This window comes from Struthio camelus, chromosome 18 (assembly GCF_040807025.1).
Source record: "Struthio camelus isolate bStrCam1 chromosome 18, bStrCam1.hap1, whole genome shotgun sequence".
Taxonomy (NCBI): Eukaryota; Metazoa; Chordata; class Aves; order Struthioniformes; family Struthionidae; genus Struthio; species Struthio camelus.
Genome location: NC_090959.1, coordinates 2,258,759 through 2,273,382, shown reverse-complemented (window position 1 = coordinate 2,273,382; position 14,624 = coordinate 2,258,759). Strand labels below are relative to the sequence as shown.

The 14,624-nt window shown below is 55.9% G+C and overlaps 2 long non-coding RNA genes across 2 annotated transcripts; both read left to right on the top strand.

The window, feature by feature from the left end:
• Positions 1–517: 517 nt before the first annotated feature.
• Positions 518–7,114, top strand: LOC138061503 (uncharacterized). The gene is made up of 2 exons (XR_011135303.1): positions 518–1,198; positions 6,818–7,114. It is a non-coding gene; the product is annotated as an uncharacterized lncRNA (long non-coding RNA).
• Positions 7,115–7,890: 776 nt separating this feature from the next.
• LOC138061502 (uncharacterized) lies at positions 7,891–14,487 on the top strand. The gene is made up of 2 exons (XR_011135302.1): positions 7,891–8,571; positions 14,191–14,487. It is a non-coding gene; the product is annotated as an uncharacterized lncRNA (long non-coding RNA).
• The last annotated feature ends 137 nt before the right edge of the window (positions 14,488–14,624 follow it).

Below are 14,624 nucleotides of genomic sequence, written 5' to 3'. Positions count from 1 at the left end.
CACATGGCACAGCTTGTCATCTGAGGAAGAAGATGCTACTCGGAGAGCTCTCAAAGGGAGACCTGTGAGTAGGCGCTGGGTGGGTGCGGGTGGCCACGCCTGCTAGGTGGCAGTGCGTTGGCGCTGCGGACTCCTGGGGTGGGGGGGTGCTGGCACGCACACAGCCTCTGCCAGCTTGTGGCTCCTGGTGGATGGTCAGGGCGTGTCCTGAGCAATGCCCTGAGGAAGCAGGGAGGGGTGTTGCCATGCTGGGAGGGTCTGTGTTGGAAAAATGAGGAGGGCTCTGGCCTTCCTGACCGGTGGGGCTCCTATTTCCGCCTCCCACTGACACCAGTCCCCAGGAAAACCTTCAGCTTGTCTTGGAGCCAACTGTCCCAGTGTGCACCTGCGTGGCTGGGGATTCGCTCTGCTAATGCCGCCGCCGCCGAACTGTGGGCACCGAGTCACAATTCCCGCCTCTTTCTGTTGTGTGCTGAATCTTGTTCTGTAATGCATGTCTTCCCTCCTGTAGGAAGAAGAATGTCTATCAAGCAGCAAGCTGCGAAGCTGGCAAGAGGCTGCTCATCAGGAACTTGAGAGTCCTGAAGGCAACCGGAGTGAGCCGCCACTTGAGGCCCAAGACACTGACAAGCAAGGTGCGTACAAGCCTGGACTAGAGTGCCCTAAGGCTCTGTGTTGCCTGCCAGGACTGCAGGCACTGCTCTGCTTCCTTCTGAGGGCTCGCCTTTGCTCTAGTTCAGAAATGCTTTGCAGGAGGCTCCAAGAGAGGAGCTGTAGCCTGACGGAGCTGTGGCTGCTTTGCTGGCTCCTCCCGTCACAGTAGCTGAGGGGAAGCAGTGGGGAGGGCTGGAGGCTGTGCGCTGACCTGAGTTGAGGAGCAAGGTTAAGCAGCAGCCAGAGGAGGTTTCCACAGGCTAATGTCTCTAAGCCAGTGGTGAGCGTCAGTCATACTCTCCGCAGGAAGTCTTTGTAGCCTAGGGACAAAGTCTCGCTTTGCTTTCCACACCGCCTTGCCAAGGGAGCGCTACAGGCTTGGAAGTTACTCAGGGATGGCTGTTTGTTTCTTGCTGCAGAAAGCAGTAGGGAGGATTCTTCGAGAGAGCTGTGTCTCTGTCCTGAGACAAGCAAATGCTTCTCTTCAGGAGCCTGCGAAGGAGACAGCGACGCTGACCTGAAAGAGAGCAGAAGATTTTGGCAGGTATGACAGCAGCCTCCTGCTATGTCTCAGAAAGATAGCAGCTGTCGTGCTGTGACGTGGTTGAGCTGTATCTGTTAACCGGGTCCAGCTGAGTTTCTTCTCTTTGTCCTGAGCCTTTCCTGCCTCACCATCACTCCCCACGCTGCCCACACGCTTGCTGCACTCCTGCAGCTTTCTGCTAGGAGGGCTTTATTCGCAAAGCATCCAAGCGTCTGAGTGTCCAGAAGCGCAGCTGCTTGACTGGGGCAGCCACAGGCCTCTCTCCTTGGTGAGCATGTAGCCATTTGTGGGTTAGTTTCTTCCTGGAGGAGCTCCAAGAGTAGCTTAGAGAAGATCGTGCTTGTTGAAAGGGGCGGGTGCCCTGGTGACAAAGGATACAGAGAAGGCAGAGTTATTGAATGCCTTCTTTGCTTCTGTCTTCACTGCTAAGGCCAGTCCTGAGGAATTCCAGACCTTGGAGACAAGAGAGGAAGGCTGGAGAAAGGAAGACTCTCCCTTGGTTGAGGAGGATCGGGTTAGAGATCTTTTGTCCAAACTTGACATCCACAAATCCATGGGCCCCGATGGGATGCACCCACGAGTGCTGAGGGAGCTGGCGGATGTTATCGCTAGGCCTCTCTCCATCATCTTTGAAAGGTCCTGGAGATCAGGAGAGGTGCCTGAGGACTGGAAGAAAGCCAATGTCACGCCAGTCTTCCAAAAGGGCAAGAAGGAGGAGCCAGGAAACTACAGGCCTGTCAGCCTCACCTCCATCCCGGGAAAGGTGATGGAACAGCTCATCCTGGAGGTCATCACTAAGCATCTGGAGGACAAGAAGGTGATCAGGAGTAGTCAGCATGGATTCACCAAAGGGGAATCGTGCTTGACCAATCTGATAGCCTTCTATGACAGAATGACTGGCTGGGTAGATGAGGGCAGAGCAGTGGATGTTGTCTTTCTGGACTTCAGCAAGGCTTTTGACACTGTCTCCCATCACATCCTCCTAGGTAAGCTCAGGAAGTGTGGGCTAGATGAGTGGACGGTGAGGTGGCTTGAGAACTGGCTGGATGGCCGAGCTCAGAGGGTTGTGGTGAATGGCGCAGAGTCAAGTTGGAGGCCTGTGGCTAGTGGTGTCCCCCAGGGGTCAGTCCTGGGTCCAGTCTTGTTCAATATATTCATCAATGACCTGGAGGAAGGGACAGAGTGCACCCTCAGCAAGTTTGCTGATGATACTAAACTGGGGGGAGTGGCTGACACACCAGAAGACTGTGCTGCCATTCAGAGGGACCTGGACAGGCTGGAGAGGTGGGCGGAGAGGAACCTCATGAAGTTCAACAAAGGCAAGTGCAAGGTCCTGCACCTAGGCAGGAATAATCCCATGCACCAGTACAGGCTGGGGACTGACCTGTTGGAAAGTAGCTCTGCCGAGAAGGACCTGGGAGTGCTGGTGGACAACAAGTTAAACATGAGCCAGCAGTGTGCCCTTGTGGCCAAGAAGGCCAATGGGATCCTAGGGTGCATTAGGCAGAGTGTTGCCAGCAGGTCGAGGGAGGTGATCCTGCCCCTCTATTCAGCCCTGGTGAGGCCTCACCTGGAGTACTGTGTCCAGTTCTGGGCTCCCCAGTACAAGAGAGACATGGCACTCCTGGAGAGAGTCCAGCGGAGGGCTACCAAGATGATTAGAGGGCTGGAGCATCTCTCCTATGAAGAAAGACTGCAAGAGCTGGGCCTGTTCAGCCTGGAGAAGAGAAGATTGAGAGGGGATCTCATCAACGTGTACAAGTATCTGAAGGGGGAGTGTCAAGAGGATGAGGCCAGCCTCTTCTCCGTGGTGCCCAGCAACAGGACAAGAGGCAATGGGCAGAAACTGAACCACAGGAAGTTCCATCTGAACCTGAGAAAAAACTTCTTGACTGTGAGGGTGACAGAGCATTGGAACAGGTTGCCCAGAGGGGTGGAGGAGTCTCCTTCGCTGGAGATATTCAAAACCCGTCTGGATGTGATCCTGGGCAATATGCTCTAGGTGACCCTGCTTGAGCAGGGAGGTTGGACGATATGATCTCCAGAGGTCCCTTCCAACCTAAACGATTCTGTGATTCTGTGTTGCCCAGTTGGCCTCAGCGGGGCTCATGACGTGCTGCCTGGCTCCGTCCCTTGGAAGAGCCTCTCGGAAAGCATTGAAGAAGGTGGTGGGGAGACATCCCGAGAGTCAAGGATGAGCCTTCTGTTGTCTTGACAGGCAACCTGTCAAGGTCCGAAAGAGTGACCGAGGGAGGAGGACAAGTTGAGGCCGTTGCCTGGGTCTGTGCGTGGCTTACAACTCACGCCCCACTTTGCATGCGGCTGGCAGCCTCCCTCAGTACTGCCTCAGAGCTGCAAAGGAACCTGGGAAAATTCAGAGCCCAGCTGTGTGCTGAGCCAGGAAGAAGTCTAACGCTCGGAGGCTTGAAAGCACTACCGTGTGTGCTGAAGAAGCTTGTGGAAGCGTCTTTGTCTCTTTCCTCCTCCCTCCTACCCTGCTCATGCTGTGGGCGATCTGTTTTACAGCTTCACCAGCCAGCTGGTGAGGTGACTTGGCGAGATGCACATTGTCCCTTCCTGAGCACCGAGTGCAACAGTCGGCGTGACCCGCATTTGCAGGCCTCTTCCAGCTGCAAAGACAACCTCCGGAGACTAAAGAGAGGAGGCGATGGCGAAGTAGCTGGGCCATCGGGGTGAGAAAACCTGAGTTTCCACCAGGTGGCTCGCGCAGAGTGCTAGCTGCAGCTGCCTCAGCACGCAGGTGCGGGAGAGCAATTTGTGGCAAAGACAGACAACCTAAAACGTGGTGTCAGCTTTCAGAAAAGGCTTGGGCCACAGGTGGCAAAAGGAAAGGATGGCCCTGAACTGCCAGGGCAGTTGAAGAACTGCAGAGCTCTTGAAGAAGACAAAGCCCTGCCCCAGCAGGCAGAGTGAGAGCAGGTGTGCCTGGCACTCTTAGGGGGCTCTTGGCCTCCCATACTTAGCCTGAGTCCATTAGCTGCACTACATGTCTCCATGGTCCCTGTGGCTGCTTTCTCATGTGGTGAGCAGCGAAACACGGAGCATTCCTGAGCCGGATTGTGCCAGCGCTCAGCTGTTCATAGGTTAGTTTCCTCCTGCAGGAGCTCCAAGGTTAGCTTAGAGGCAAGCCTGCTGCTGCCCGCTTGTCATTAGCGGGGCGTGTTAAGTGCTGCCCAGCTCCATCCTGCGGAACAGCTTCTCAGAAAGTATGGCAAGAGCTGAGCGCTCGAGGAACAAAGATTTCTTGTCTTCCTGCTCACAGAACTAGCATTCTTCACATCAGCGCTGGAAAAGGTGCAAAGGAGCCGGAGATGACAGGGAGGGGTGTCATGAGAGCAGGCAGCACGCATGGCAGAAGAGTCCAGAGCAAAGAGACCTGTCCAATATCTTAGCCTCCTCCACCTCCTCTCTCCGTTTTGTTCCCCCTTCACTCATCGTTCCCTCGTGGTTTCTGGCCCCGAAGTCTTTCAATGCACGAGTACCTAATGAAGTCCGGAGTGCGCTGCTAGGGAGCCCACTAACAGAAGGCCATGTGGGTAAGCAACTCTATCGTGTCTTTCTTCTGCCAAGAGCCGTTATTGATTCCTTTGGGAAGCATTTGGTATGCAGCACATGAGACGGCGCTGAGCCGCAGGCTGTGGGCCAGGCGGAGGGAGCAGTTCCTTGCCAGAGGAGCCACGCGAGCTGGCAGCGTGGCGGGAGAAAGCAGCCTGAGGGAAGCTGAATTCCCAGGGTTGGACGGAGCGTGTTGTCGGGCTTGTCTTGACAAAGTTGCCAAAGATGCTGTTGAGAGGGTTGGATGCACCTTGGACGAAGTTGCAGCTTCTTGGATTGAACAGAATTGCTTTTCTGAAATGCTGCAGGTGCCCCTTGAGACAACTGCAGGCATGCCAGACACCTTTGTCAAGCCAGGCGTTCAGCATGGGAACTCTGGGCGCCAGAAGCCACAAGGTTGCCCTCATTGCACCCATGCCACAACGTTGCTGCTGGATCCCGAGAGGGTAGCATGCATGCAAGCAAGGGGTAGCATCCCAAATGCCATTTCCAGAGTTCAGCAGCTCCATTCAGGACTGTGTGGGTATGCTGCAATTGTTGTCAGCGATAGTCGTGGAACGCCGAAGAAGCTTGAAGAAGAAAGGCATGCAGAGGCAAGCTCCTTGAAGAAGCCTTCACAAGAAAGCACTGTGGCGAGTGGGCCAGTGGATTTCCTCTTAAATCAGCATGGTCAACGTCAGAGCGCCGTTGCTTGAGGAGGGAATTGTGGGTGGTGGGACACAAAAGAGCCCAGGCGCAGAGGTGGGAAGGAGATCTCTCCGGGGCAGGACTTGCGAAGGCCAGAAGGAAGGAAAATTCCTGCTAGACAACTAGAGAAGAGTCAACCAAGAACGAAGCTCCCACCTCTGAGCGTCCCGGGAATGGTCATGCCTTCAGAGGCAGAAGGCCCATCTGAAGAGGAACTGTCACGTACTCTCCTGCAGTCTGTCCTCGGAGGCTCTGCGTAAGATGCTCAGAGCGCGCCAGAAGGCTTTCAGAAGCCCTTGTATTACCCCTCGGCAAGCACATCAAGACCTTATAGCTCAGTGCTGGGAACCCTAGCTCAACGGAGGCCAAGGAGCATCTCACATGCTGAGATGCCTTGCCCTGCATGGACCAGCAGCTTTCCAGAGAGCCCGTCCCTGCAGCGGCTCCAAAGCCCCCTTCCCAGAGAGGAGCCCGGCGGAGACGCATGCATGTAAAGCTTGTGGCGGGCAAGCTGGGGCAAGGTGAGTGGTGAGGGAGGTGTGTGACTCGAGGCTCCAGTTGTTCTTCTGAGACGGGTGCTGAGAAGTAGCAGCCAGCAAGAGGAGGGAGGGAGATTGCTCGGACTCTTGAACAATCTGCGGGGAGAAGAACATGAAGGGAAGCACATGGCAGAGGGCTGTGCTCCCCCTCACTCCAGCTGCCTTTGGTGGGCAAGGGCAAGGGCAGCGTCTGGTGCCCGTGCCCTGTCCCACCATGGCCCCCTCTCAGCCGCAGGGCTTGCTGATGGTGCTGATGGTGTGGGTCAGCAGAGAACAGCAGAGATGTGAGTGCTTGGGCAGCTGTGGGGAAGCTGTTAGCAGCTGTTTACATGCCTACAGCACTGCTGGGCCTTGCTGTCTTGGCAGAAAGCCACAGGCACCATGGCAAGGCCGTTGCCCAGCAGGGCAACTAAAGGGTGCCCCCAAAGTGCCAGAAGGGAGGGACATTGCTCACCTCCGAGAGTGGCTCCTGCGGGAGCAAAGCGAGAGGCTGAGAGATGGAGAGAGGGAGATGAGGGCCAGGTAAGAGACAAGACAAGTAAGCCTTGCTCCAGGAGTGGGCCTGTGGCCTTTCCGCGTGGTGCTGGCTGGAGCTTTGTGTTCCGGGAAACGCTGCCTAAGTCAAGCGGGTGCAGATGCTGACTGTGCCTCGAGTGGCAGCATGAGTGTGTGGAGCTTGGCCAAGGCAGCTGGGAGGTGTTTGGGGCGCTTGAGGCGGGGCCCCCACAGCAGGATGATGCCAGTGGCAAAAGAGGAAATGGTCTGGGCAAGAGAGCTGCAGGTGCTGTGTTTGAGCCATCTGTGTTTGTCTGTGAAGGTTTCTTGCCATGATTGCGCCGAGGATGGAGAAGCTTGAGGCTCTTGAAGAGGAGAAGGGCCTCCTGCAGCAGGCTGAGCGAGAACAGCAGCAGCTGGGAAAGAAGAAACAGCCAGGCAGCCAGAAGAACAGCTCAAGTCAGCTAAGAGACTGCGTGAGGCTAACACACATCTAGAGGCAGATTTCTCCAGTCATGTCAACAGGAGCCAGCGTGTTTGCTCTCAGCTGTGGAACAGGCGCCTTGTGCTTGCTGGTGACAAAACTGCACCTAAGTCACAGCTGCTGCGTCCTTTGTGAGGCGTTCGTTCAGGCAGACGCTCTTCTGAACGGTTGTTCTGGGCTCTTGCACGTGTGCCCTCCGAGCAGGAAAGAGGGCTTGCTTAGCCCTGTGGCCAACACACTTTGCCACGGAGACCATTCACAGGCGGGAATTGTACTTCCTGTCCTTGGTAGGAGCTGCCGAGACGAGTGAGCCTTCAGCTGTTGGGAAGAAGACCAGAAGAGCTGTGCGTACTTCAGTGCTCTGCGGGGAGAGCGGGCAGGTCATGGCTCGAGCCACATGGCACAGCTTGTCATCTGAGGAAGAAGATGCTACTCGGAGAGCTCTCAAAGGGAGACCTGTGAGTAGGCGCTGGGTGGGTGCGGGTGGCCACGCCTGCTAGGTGGCAGTGCGTTGGCGCTGCGGACTCCTGGGGTGGGGGGGTGCTGGCACGCACACAGCCTCTGCCAGCTTGTGGCTCCTGGTGGATGGTCAGGGCGTGTCCTGAGCAATGCCCTGAGGAAGCAGGGAGGGGTGTTGCCATGCTGGGAGGGTCTGTGTTGGAAAAATGAGGAGGGCTCTGGCCTTCCTGACCGGTGGGGCTCCTATTTCCGCCTCCCACTGACACCAGTCCCCAGGAAAACCTTCAGCTTGTCTTGGAGCCAACTGTCCCAGTGTGCACCTGCGTGGCTGGGGATTCGCTCTGCTAATGCCGCCGCCGCCGAACTGTGGGCACCGAGTCACAATTCCCGCCTCTTTCTGTTGTGTGCTGAATCTTGTTCTGTAATGCATGTCTTCCCTCCTGTAGGAAGAAGAATGTCTATCAAGCAGCAAGCTGCGAAGCTGGCAAGAGGCTGCTCATCAGGAACTTGAGAGTCCTGAAGGCAACCGGAGTGAGCCGCCACTTGAGGCCCAAGACACTGACAAGCAAGGTGCGTACAAGCCTGGACTAGAGTGCCCTAAGGCTCTGTGTTGCCTGCCAGGACTGCAGGCACTGCTCTGCTTCCTTCTGAGGGCTCGCCTTTGCTCTAGTTCAGAAATGCTTTGCAGGAGGCTCCAAGAGAGGAGCTGTAGCCTGACGGAGCTGTGGCTGCTTTGCTGGCTCCTCCCGTCACAGTAGCTGAGGGGAAGCAGTGGGGAGGGCTGGAGGCTGTGCGCTGACCTGAGTTGAGGAGCAAGGTTAAGCAGCAGCCAGAGGAGGTTTCCACAGGCTAATGTCTCTAAGCCAGTGGTGAGCGTCAGTCATACTCTCCGCAGGAAGTCTTTGTAGCCTAGGGACAAAGTCTCGCTTTGCTTTCCACACCGCCTTGCCAAGGGAGCGCTACAGGCTTGGAAGTTACTCAGGGATGGCTGTTTGTTTCTTGCTGCAGAAAGCAGTAGGGAGGATTCTTCGAGAGAGCTGTGTCTCTGTCCTGAGACAAGCAAATGCTTCTCTTCAGGAGCCTGCGAAGGAGACAGCGACGCTGACCTGAAAGAGAGCAGAAGATTTTGGCAGGTATGACAGCAGCCTCCTGCTATGTCTCAGAAAGATAGCAGCTGTCGTGCTGTGACGTGGTTGAGCTGTATCTGTTAACCGGGTCCAGCTGAGTTTCTTCTCTTTGTCCTGAGCCTTTCCTGCCTCACCATCACTCCCCACGCTGCCCACACGCTTGCTGCACTCCTGCAGCTTTCTGCTAGGAGGGCTTTATTCGCAAAGCACCCAAGCGTCTGAGTGTCCAGAAGCGCAGCTGCTTGACTGGGGCAGCCACAGGCCTCTCTCCTTGGTGAGCATGTAGCCATTTGTGGGTTAGTTTCTTCCTGGAGGAGCTCCAAGAGTAGCTTAGAGAAGATCGTGCTTGTTGAAAGGGGCGGGTGCCCTGGTGACAAAGGATACAGAGAAGGCAGAGTTATTGAATGCCTTCTTTGCTTCTGTCTTCACTGCTAAGGCCAGTCCTGAGGAATTCCAGACCTTGGAGACAAGAGAGGAAGGCTGGAGAAAGGAAGACTCTCCCTTGGTTGAGGAGGATCGGGTTAGAGATCTTTTGTCCAAACTTGACATCCACAAATCCATGGGCCCCGATGGGATGCACCCACGAGTGCTGAGGGAGCTGGCGGATGTTATCGCTAGGCCTCTCTCCATCATCTTTGAAAGGTCCTGGAGATCAGGAGAGGTGCCTGAGGACTGGAAGAAAGCCAATGTCACGCCAGTCTTCCAAAAGGGCAAGAAGGAGGAGCCAGGAAACTACAGGCCTGTCAGCCTCACCTCCATCCCGGGAAAGGTGATGGAACAGCTCATCCTGGAGGTCATCACTAAGCATCTGGAGGACAAGAAGGTGATCAGGAGTAGTCAGCATGGATTCACCAAAGGGGAATCGTGCTTGACCAATCTGATAGCCTTCTATGACAGAATGACTGGCTGGGTAGATGAGGGCAGAGCAGTGGATGTTGTCTTTCTGGACTTCAGCAAGGCTTTTGACACTGTCTCCCATCACATCCTCCTAGGTAAGCTCAGGAAGTGTGGGCTAGATGAGTGGACGGTGAGGTGGCTTGAGAACTGGCTGGATGGCCGAGCTCAGAGGGTTGTGGTGAATGGCGCAGAGTCAAGTTGGAGGCCTGTGGCTAGTGGTGTCCCCCAGGGGTCAGTCCTGGGTCCAGTCTTGTTCAATATATTCATCAATGACCTGGAGGAAGGGACAGAGTGCACCCTCAGCAAGTTTGCTGATGATACTAAACTGGGGGGAGTGGCTGACACACCAGAAGACTGTGCTGCCATTCAGAGGGACCTGGACAGGCTGGAGAGGTGGGCGGAGAGGAACCTCATGAAGTTCAACAAAGGCAAGTGCAAGGTCCTGCACCTAGGCAGGAATAATCCCATGCACCAGTACAGGCTGGGGACTGACCTGTTGGAAAGTAGCTCTGCCGAGAAGGACCTGGGAGTGCTGGTGGACAACAAGTTAAACATGAGCCAGCAGTGTGCCCTTGTGGCCAAGAAGGCCAATGGGATCCTAGGGTGCGTTAGGCAGAGTGTTGCCAGCAGGTCGAGGGAGGTGATCCTGCCCCTCTATTCAGCCCTGGTGAGGCCTCACCTGGAGTACTGTGTCCAGTTCTGGGCTCCCCAGTACAAGAGAGACATGGCACTCCTGGAGAGAGTCCAGCGGAGGGCTACCAAGATGATTAGAGGGCTGGAGCATCTCTCCTATGAAGAAAGACTGCAAGAGCTGGGCCTGTTCAGCCTGGAGAAGAGAAGATTGAGAGGGGATCTCATCAACGTGTACAAGTATCTGAAGGGGGAGTGTCAAGAGGATGAGGCCAGCCTCTTCTCCGTGGTGCCCAGCAACAGGACAAGAGGCAATGGGCAGAAACTGAACCACAGGAAGTTCCATCTGAACCTGAGAAAAAACTTCTTGACTGTGAGGGTGACAGAGCATTGGAACAGGTTGCCCAGAGGGGTGGAGGAGTCTCCTTCGCTGGAGATATTCAAAACCCGTCTGGATGTGATCCTGGGCAATATGCTCTAGGTGACCCTGCTTGAGCAGGGAGGTTGGACGATATGATCTCCAGAGGTCCCTTCCAACCTAAACGATTCTGTGATTCTGTGTTGCCCAGTTGGCCTCAGCGGGGCTCATGACGTGCTGCCTGGCTCCGTCCCTTGGAAGAGCCTCTCGGAAAGCATTGAAGAAGGTGGTGGGGAGACATCCCGAGAGTCAAGGATGAGCCTTCTGTTGTCTTGACAGGCAACCTGTCAAGGTCCGAAAGAGTGACCGAGGGAGGAGGACAAGTTGAGGCCGTTGCCTGGGTCTGTGCGTGGCTTACAACTCACGCCCCACTTTGCATGCGGCTGGCAGCCTCCCTCAGTACTGCCTCAGAGCTGCAAAGGAACCTGGGAAAATTCAGAGCCCAGCTGTGTGCTGAGCCAGGAAGAAGTCTAACGCTCGGAGGCTTGAAAGCACTACCGTGTGTGCTGAAGAAGCTTGTGGAAGCGTCTTTGTCTCTTTCCTCCTCCCTCCTACCCTGCTCATGCTGTGGGCGATCTGTTTTACAGCTTCACCAGCCAGCTGGTGAGGTGACTTGGCGAGATGCACATTGTCCCTTCCTGAGCACCGAGTGCAACAGTCGGCGTGACCCGCATTTGCAGGCCTCTTCCAGCTGCAAAGACAACCTCCGGAGACTAAAGAGAGGAGGCGATGGCGAAGTAGCTGGGCCATCGGGGTGAGAAAACCTGAGTTTCCACCAGGTGGCTCGCGCAGAGTGCTAGCTGCAGCTGCCTCAGCACGCAGGTGCGGGAGAGCAATTTGTGGCAAAGACAGACAACCTAAAACGTGGTGTCAGCTTTCAGAAAAGGCTTGGGCCACAGGTGGCAAAAGGAAAGGATGGCCCTGAACTGCCAGGGCAGTTGAAGAACTGCAGAGCTCTTGAAGAAGACAAAGCCCTGCCCCAGCAGGCGGAGTGAGAGCAGGTGTGCCTGGCACTCTTAGGGGGCTCTTGGCCTCCCATACTTAGCCTGAGTCCATTAGCTGCACTACATGTCTCCATGGTCCCTGTGGCTGCTTTCTCATGTGGTGAGCAGCGAAACACGGAGCATTCCTGAGCCGGATTGTGCCAGCGCTCAGCTGTTCATGGGTTAGTTTCCTCCTGCAGGAGCTCCAAGGTTAGCTTAGAGGCAAGCCTGCTGCTGCCCGCTTGTCATTAGCGGGGCGTGTTAAGTGCTGCCCAGCTCCATCCTGCGGAACAGCTTCTCAGAAAGTATGGCAAGAGCTGAGCGCTCGAGGAACAAAGATTTCTTGTCTTCCTGCTCACAGAACTAGCATTCTTCACATCAGCGCTGGAAAAGGTGCAAAGGAGCCGGAGATGACAGGGAGGGGTGTCATGAGAGCAGGCAGCACGCATGGCAGAAGAGTCCAGAGCAAAGAGACCTGTCCAATATCTTAGCCTCCTCCACCTCCTCTCTCCGTTTTGTTCCCCCTTCACTCATCGTTCCCTCGTGGTTTCTGGCCCCGAAGTCTTTCAATGCACGAGTACCTAATGAAGTCCGGAGTGCGCTGCTAGGGAGCCCACTAACAGAAGGCCATGAGGGTAAGCAACTCTATCGTGTCTTTCTTCTGCCAAGAGCCGTTATTGATTCCTTTGGGAAGCATTTGGTATGCAGCACATGAGACGGCGCTGAGCCGCAGGCTGTGGGCCAGGCGGAGGGAGCAGCTCCCTGCCAGAGGAGCCACGCGAGCTGGCAGCGTGGCGGGAGAAAGCAGCCTGAGGGAAGCTGAATTCCCAGGGTTGGACGGAGCGTGTTGTCGGGCTTGTCTTGACAAAGTTGCCAAAGATGCTGTTGAGAGGGTTGGATGCACCTTGGACGAAGTTGCAGCTTCTTGGATTGAACAGAATTGCTTTTCTGAAATGCTGCAGGTGCCCCTTGAGACAACTGCAGGCATGCCAGACACCTTTGTCAAGCCAGGCGTTCAGCATGGGAACTCTGGGCGCCAGAAGCCACAAGGTTGCCCTCATTGCACCCATGCCACAACGTTGCTGCTGGATCCCGAGAGGGTAGCATGCATGCAAGCAAGGGGTAGCATCCCAAATGCCATTTCCAGAGTTCAGCAGCTCCATTCAGGACTGTGTGGGTATGCTGCAATTGTTGTCAGCGATAGTCGTGGAACGCCGAAGAAGCTTGAAGAAGAAAGGCATGCAGAGGCAAGCTCCTTGAAGAAGCCTTCACAAGAAAGCACTGTGGCGAGTGGGCCAGTGGATTTCCTCTTAAATCAGCACGGTCAACGTCAGAGCGCCGTTGCTTGAGGAGGGAATTGAGGGAGGTGGGACACAAAAGAGCCCAGGCGCAGAGGTGGGAAGGAGATCTCTCCGGGGCAGGACTTGCGAAGGCCAGAAGGAAGGAAAATTCCTGCTAGACAACTAGAGAAGAGTCAACCAAGAACAAAGCTCCCACCTCTGAGCGTCCCGGGAATGGTCATGCCTTCAGAGGCAGAAGGCCCATCTGAAGAGGAACTGTCACGTACTCTCCTGCAGTCTGTCCTCGGAGGCTCTGCGTAAGATGCTCAGAGCGCGCCAGAAGGCTTTCAGAAGCCCTTGTATTACCCCTCGGCAAGCACATCAAGACCTTATAGCTCAGTGCTGGGAGCCCTAGCTCAGCGGAGGCCAAGGAGCATCTCACATGCTGAGATGCCTTGCCCTGCATGGACCAGCAGCTTTCCAGAGAGCCCGTCCCTGCAGCGGCTCCAAAGCCCCCTTCCCAGAGAGGAGCCCGGCGGAGACGCATGCATGTAAAGCTTGTGGCGGGCAAGCTGGGGCAAGGTGAGTGGTGAGGGAGGTGTGTGACTCGAGGCTCCAGTTGTTCTTCTGAGACGGGTGCTGAGAAGTAGCAGCCAGCAAGAGGAGGGAGGGAGATTGCTCAGACTCTTGAACAATCTGCGGGGAGAAGAACATGAAGGGAAGCACATGGCAGAGGGCTGTGCTCCCCCTCACTCCAGCTGCCTTTGGTGGGCAAGGGCAAGGGCAGCGTCTGGTGCCCGTGCCCTGTCCCACCATGGCCCCCTCTCAGCCGCAGGGCTTGCTGATGGTGCTGATGGTGTGGGTCAGCAGAGAACAGCAGAGATGTGAGTGCTTGGGCAGCTGTGGGGAAGCTGTTAGCAGCTGTTTACATGCCTACAGCACTGCTGGGCCTTGCTGTCTTGGCAGAAAGCCACAGGCACCATGGCAAGGCCGTTGCCCAGCAGGGCAACTAAAGGGTGCCCCCAAAGTGCCAGAAGGGAGGGACATTGCTCACCTCCGAGAGTGGCTCCTGCGGGAGCAAAGCGAGAGGCTGAGAGATGGAGAGAGGGAGATGAGGGCCAGGTAAGAGACAAGACAAGTAAGCCTTGCTCCAGGAGTGGGCCTGTGGCCTTTCCGCGTGGTGCTGGCTGGAGCCTTGTGTTCCGGGAAACGCTGCCTAAGTCAAGCGGGTGCAGATGCTGACTGTGCCTCGAGTGGCAGCATGAGTGTGTGGAGCTTGGCCAAGGCAGCTGGGAGGTGCTTGGGGCGCTTGAGGCGGGGCCCCCACAGCAGGATGATGCCAGTGGCAAAAGAGGAAATGGTCTGGGCAAGAGAGCTGCAGGTGCTGTGTTTGAGCCATCTGTGTTTGTCTGTGAAGGTTTCTTGCCATGATTGCGCCGAGGATGGAGAAGCTTGAGGCTCTTGAAGAGGAGAAGGGCCTCCTGCAGCAGGCTGAGCGAGAACAGCAGCAGCTGGGAAAGAAGAAACAGCCAGGCAGCCAGAAGAACAGCTCAAGTCAGCTAAGAGACTGCGTGAGGCTAACACACATCTAGAGGCAGATTTCTCCAGTCATGTCAACAGGAGCCAGCGTGTTTGCTCTCAGCTGTGGAACAGGCGCCTTGTGCTTGCTGGTGACAAAACTGCACCTAAGTCACAGCTGCTGCGTCCTTTGTGAGGCGTTCGTTCAGGCAGACGCTCTTCTGAACGGTTGTTCTGGGCTCTTGCACGTGTGCCCTCCGAGCAGGAAAGAGGGCTTGCTTAGCCCTGTGGCCAACACACTTTGCCACGGAGACCATTCACAGGCGGGAATTG